The sequence below is a fragment of the Bison bison genome, unplaced genomic scaffold, assembly GCF_000754665.1.
Source record: "Bison bison bison isolate TAMUID 2011002044 unplaced genomic scaffold, Bison_UMD1.0 scf7180017864506, whole genome shotgun sequence".
Taxonomy (NCBI): Eukaryota; Metazoa; Chordata; class Mammalia; order Artiodactyla; family Bovidae; genus Bison; species Bison bison.
Window position 1 is genome coordinate 2,646,936 of NW_011495063.1, and position 5,248 is coordinate 2,652,183.

General features: G+C 43.0%; 1 long non-coding RNA gene across 2 annotated transcripts in view; it reads right to left on the minus strand.

Moving 5' to 3' along the window:
* The window catches only part of LOC104980706, a 6,688-nt gene extending 5,695 nt beyond the window's left edge, over positions 1-993 (minus strand). For both annotated transcript variants that reach the window (XR_824299.1, XR_824298.1), the window contains exon 1: positions 193-993. This is a non-coding gene — a long non-coding RNA (uncharacterized LOC104980706). The remainder of the gene's footprint in view (positions 1-192) is intronic.
* Positions 994-5,248: the final 4,255 nt, after the last annotated feature.

Genomic DNA, 5,248 nt, shown 5'->3' on the forward strand with positions numbered 1-5,248 from the left:
GGGAGAGCAGGGGGCGGGGCCGGCAGGACCCCCGAGGGCAGTGGAGACCCTCCTTAGGCCCGCGTCCGACCCAGTTAGCGGCCGATCCCCGGTCCCCGCTCCCGGACTTGCCCGTCCCCTCCCTGGGGCACCTCTGCCGGATTCGCTATCATTCCCTCTCCGCCCCTTCACCTGGCCGCCCGTAGCACTCACACGGCGGAAACGGGGTGAAAACGCCCTTGGAGAGCGCTGTCACCTTCTCTGTCGCCAAGAAGCTCGTGCAGAGAGTCCTTGACCCTGCGCAGCCTGGCTCGGTCAGGTGGCTTCCGTCTTGAGCCTAGATTCTTTTCCCTCCAGTCTCCCCGCCTCTTTCTCTGCTCGCAGCCTCTCCTCTGATGGCCTTTTTGACAATGTTTCAGCAAGAGCAGGGCTTTACTTAAGGGTAAGGGTTTATGAGGGGGGATTCCTTCCACAGTCATTTCGTGAACCTAGGCCATGGGCTGCGCATCGTGTGACAGTACTCAGCGAGCAGAGTCGGAAACACACACACCCAGCCAAGTGCAGCTAAGAGACTGGAGGATTGGGTACACACTCACTGAGCTGACCCAGGGGCTACGGAGAGTCAGAAATGACCCACCATCAGAGGAAGTCACGGTCTAGTTAGTTTTAAAACCTTTTATAAAAATTGAAGTACAACCTACACAGAGAAAAGTGCCCGGATCTTAAGTGTACAGCGTACCTAGCGTTACTGCAGGATAAATGAAACATCACTCACACTCCAGATGCCCTTTTGGGGGAGATGTCTTCCAATCACTTTCACCTAAAGGTGACTGCTACCCTGGCTTTAACATCATAAATAATTTTATTTGGTTTTGAACTTTGGAAACTTAGGGTCATACTTCTGTACTTTTGTGTGTGATGCTTTGTGCTCAATATGTTGATTAACTCTTGTTGCATTTAGTGGTGGGGCTTCCCCGGTAGCTTAGCAGTGAAGAATCTGCCTCCAATGCAGGAAATGCGGGTTCGATCCCTGGGTCGGGAAGATCCCCTGGAGGAGGGCATGGCAACCCACTCCAGTATTCTTGGCTGGGAAATGCCATGGACAGAGGAGACTGGCAGGCTACAGTCCATGTGGTCGCAAAGAGTCGGATATGACGGAAGCAACTTAGTACACATGCATGCATTTATTGGTAGTTCATTTATTTTCATTGATGTGTAATTTTGAGCTGTATGGATAGACCCCAGTTTATTTCTACGTTCTACTGGATACATAGATTGATGGATACGGATTGTTTCCAGCGTGGGGTTGTTGTAAATAGTGCTGCTGAGGCTTTCTTATGGTTGTCTTTTGGTGAGCATGTGTAAGTGCTTCTGCTGAGTATATTCCTAGAAGTGGAATATAGCGCCAGTTTTTCAAAGTCCCTCTACCAGTTTACACTCCTACAGGCAGTGTATGAGTTCCTGTTTCTTCACGTGCTTACCAGTTCTTGATACTGTCTGTCTTCTTCATTGTAGCCATCCTGCTGAGTGAAGGGGAAATCGGGTTGCACTGAGGTTTAATTTGCATTTTTTCTGATGACTAATAAGTTGTGCATCTTTTCATGTCTGCTGGGCATTTGGATATCCTTTTGTGAAGCGTCTGTTCAATTGTGCCGCCTGTTTTTCCAATACGTTATTTCTTTTTTCCTTACCAGTTTGTAAGAGTTCCTAAATATTATGGATATGAAACATATTGGATATGTGATATTTTCTGTCTCAGGAGATTGCTTTTTCACTCTCTTGATGATGTCTTTTGAAGAAAGAAGTTCTTCAATTTAACATTGTCCAGTTTATCATTTTTTCCCTTATGGTTCTATTATTTATGTCCAGTTTTTTTCTTTTTTCTTTTTTAATTGTTACCTATTGGGGACACAGGGAGTGTGCGAAATGGGTGAAGGTGGTCAAAAGGTATAAACTTCCAGTTATAAAATAAAGAAGTTCTGGGATGTAGTGAACAGCATGGTGACTATAGTTAATAATACTGTATTTGAAAGTTTTAAGGCAGTAGTACTTGAAAGTTTTGAGGACAAGAAAAAAATTGTAAGTATATAGTAATAGATGCTAACTAGACTTATTGTGATGATCATTTCTAAATATCTAAATAAATTGAATCATTATGTTGTTCACCTAAACTAGTACAATGTTAGATGTCAATTATATCTCAGTTTTTAAAAATCAGGAAAATAATCATAGTCAGGAAGATAATCGCCTATATTTTCTTCTAAAAGCTTTGTTGGGATTCTCATGTATATCTACTATCGATTTGAAATTACTTTTTTTAGTATGTTGGAGTATGTGGGTCAAGATTCATTTGGTTCTACAAGGTGGTCTAAATTGGCCCAGACCACCTTTCCCACTGTACTGCAGTGTCAGCTTTGTTATAAACCAAGAGCGTATATAGATGTGGGTCTGTTTCTCAACACCCTATTCTTCCATTTGTCTGTCCTTGTATATGAATATTATTGTGCCTTAATTACTGTTGTTTTATACTGTCTTTATTACACTGGTAGTGGAAGTCCTCTCAAAGTTCCTCTTTAAAAATTTTAGGTTTTATTTTTATATCTGACCTCCCCACCCCCAAGCCTGTTTCAAAAATATATAAAAAGCAATCATTTTGAAAGCTCACAAGGAAACTAATGTATAAAAGCATAATTTATAAACTGTATCCATCATTAAATTCATTGCTACCACAGTCTGTATTACATTCAATGCCTGCATATTTACATGAGACCTATGGCAAAACACATAAAAAGTAAATTCACATCATTTTAGTTTAAAAGGACCTTTAGGATATAGTTTTAAAACAAAGGGAGTTTTTTAAAACTTAGGAACTGTATTCCAAAGATCAGTTTGCTACATTTGACAAAATATAGCAACACATTAAAATACTTCCCATTCATGTTTGGTCAGTAAGATATATTCCTATGTGACTGAAATACAGCTAAGGTTTTAGATTTTAACAACCAGAGTCATAATGCTTTTGATTTATAATTTAGGGAGTTCCCTGGTACATTGACTAGTGGTTAGGATTCATCACTGTCAACTGCTATGGCCCAGATTCCATCCCTGGTCTGGGAACTGAGATCTCACAGGCTGTACAGTCAAAATATAAAAAAATAAAATAGCGGCCGCTTCTATACACACATGCACACACACACACATATGAAAAATTTGACTTGCTATTTATTTATTTTTGGCTATGCTGGGTCTTCTTTGCTGTGCGGGCTTTCTCTAGTTGTGACAAGCAAGGGCTCCTCTCTAGTTGCAGTGCGTGGGCTTCTCACTGCAGTAGCTTCTCCCCTTATGGAGTATGGAGGTGCTTGGGCTTCAGTAGTTGTGGCCTGTGGGCTTGGTAGTTGTAGCTCCGGGGCTCTAGGGCACAGGCTCAGTAGTTGTGGCGAACAGGCTTAGTTGCTTCTTAGCTTGTGGGATCTTCCCAGACCAGGGACTGGACCCGAGTCTCCTGCATTGGCAGGCAGATTCTTTACCACTGAGCCACCAGGGAAGCCCTTGACATGTTTGGTGGTGGTTTAGTCACTAAGTCATGTCCAACTCTTGCGATCCCAAGGACTGTCGCCCGCCAATCTCCTCTGTCCATGGGATTTTCCAGGCAAGAATACTGGAGTGGGTTGCCATTTCCTTCTCCAGGGGATCTTCCTGACCCAGGAATTGAACCCCGGTCTCCTTCATTGTAGGCAGATTCTTTACCGACTGAGCTATGTTTAAAAGTCTTCAAAATTTACAAAATGTAGTGCTGAAAGCATTTGTACTTTGTTACATATTCAGCAAAAAGATTTAGTTTAATATAGATTATAAGACTTCAGTTAATTACCCAGAGTTCTATGACTATTTTCTGCCTGCTAGAGTCCCATCTTAAATCTGACTTTATAGCGAAATTAGTAGTTTGAAATTTATTTCACAAAATCAATCCCAAGATTTGCTGGGCACTTTTCAATTATTCCACTGCTTATATACATCGAGACAAGTGGTTCCTTGTGTCAGAATTACCTGTAGAGCTCTTAAAAACTACAAATTTGCAGGCTCCACTTTATTGAATAAGAATTTCCAGAGGTAGCTACTTTTAAATTAACTTAATTATTTGTTATTTCTGGCTGTGCTGGGTCTTCGTTGGTGCACACAGGCTTTCTCTAGTTGCAGTGTGTGGTGACCACTCTCTAGTTTTGGTTCATGGGCTTCTCGTTTCTGTGGCTTCTCTTATTGCCGAACACCAGCTTTAGGGTGCACAGGCTTCAGTGCTTGGGGCATATGGACTCAGCTGCCCCGCAGCATGTGGGATCTTCCTGGAGAGGAGATCGAACCCATGTCCCCTGCATTGGCAGGCAGATTCTTAACCACTGGACCACCAGAGAAGTCTGGTAGCTATATTTTTTTAAAGTTTTCTCGGTGATAATGACATGCAGCTTTGTTTGGGAACCACTGCTGCAGCCCACTAGACCAATCTTTAGGTGCATCATAATCCTGGAGTATTTGGGGGTTTCTTGTTAGTATTTGTGTGTGTGTGTGTTTTGTTTTGTTGGCTTTTTGTGTGTGTGTGTGTGTGATTTCAGTTTTTTTGCTTGGTTGGTTTTTGTTTGTTTTGCCGCAATATGCGGCTTGCGGGATCTTAGTTCTCCAGCCAGGAATTGAAACCAAGGCCCCAGCATTGAGAGTACTGAGTCCCAACCACTGTACTGCCAGGGAATTCCTAGGGGTACTTGTTTAAAAACCAGGTTCCCAAGTCTTCCTCCCAGAGATGTGATTCAGTGGATTTGGGGTTGGGCATAGGAACTGGCATTTTTAAACTCTTCCTTGTGATTGGTCCCTGTGTTCACTTTAGTGATGCATAACGAATTACTACAAATTTAGCAGCTAAACCAACACCCGTCTGTTACCTCAAAGTTTCTGTGGATCAGGGCCGGGGAAAGGCTTGCCTGAGTCTTCTGCTGGGGTCTTACCCAGCCGCAGTCCAGGTGTTAGCTAGGGCTGCGGTGCCATCAGAGACGCAAATGGGAAAAGAACCACTAATAAGCCCCCTCAGGTTATTTGTTGGCAGAATTCATCTCCTTGAAGTTGTAGGACTGAGGTCAGTTTCTTGCTGGCTGTTAGCGGGATACCACTCTTGGCTTCTCAAGGCTGCCTGAAGTTCCTTGACACCTGACTCTCTCATGACATAGGAAACTCCCAAGTTAGCAAAGGAGTCTTTTTCCAGTCTGATAAGATGGACTTTTAC